This window comes from Lipotes vexillifer, unplaced genomic scaffold (assembly GCF_000442215.2).
Source record: "Lipotes vexillifer unplaced genomic scaffold, Lipotes_vexillifer_v1.1 scaffold217, whole genome shotgun sequence".
NCBI classification, from domain to species: domain Eukaryota; kingdom Metazoa; phylum Chordata; class Mammalia; order Artiodactyla; family Lipotidae; genus Lipotes; species Lipotes vexillifer.
The window spans coordinates 1402958-1403360 of record NW_006788200.1 but is presented as its reverse complement, the minus strand read 5'-3'; the positions used below and the strand labels follow the sequence as shown (position 1 = coordinate 1403360).

The window sequence follows — 403 nt, the reverse complement described above, 5'->3', positions numbered from 1 at the left end:
TTCCCTTGATCAAAGGCTCTAAGCTGAGTCTTTATCATCAAGGGAGATAATCAGAAGCACTGCAGATGGTCTTCCTAGGGAGGATCCTAGCAGAAAACCAGCTTGCTCCTGGAATTAGTCCAGGAGGTCTGGGAGAGACGTTGCTTGCTCTTTAACATCCACAGAAGAGGAGAGTCCCATTAGCTTCTGTGATCCTGGAACCTGATTCATTAGGAACCAAAAGGGTCCTGAGCCCTGGAAGCATTTGTCCACGTCCAGCGTCCCCCCTCAGTATTGCTGGAGCCACGAGTGGTGCAGGTTCGAAACATGGTGGACTAGATACCAGTATGTTTATGAACTGAATCACTACAAGGAAGGTTCTGAAGTTGCTTTCTTCTTTTTTTTCCTTCCCTCCATCACATTC

At 47.4% G+C, this 403-nt stretch overlaps 1 protein-coding gene across 1 annotated transcript in view; it reads left to right on the top strand.

Moving 5' to 3' along the window:
- The window catches only part of FSTL4 (follistatin like 4), a 448259-nt gene that overhangs the window by 418652 nt on the left and 29204 nt on the right, over window positions 1-403 (top strand). The gene's annotated exons all lie outside the window — the stretch shown is intronic.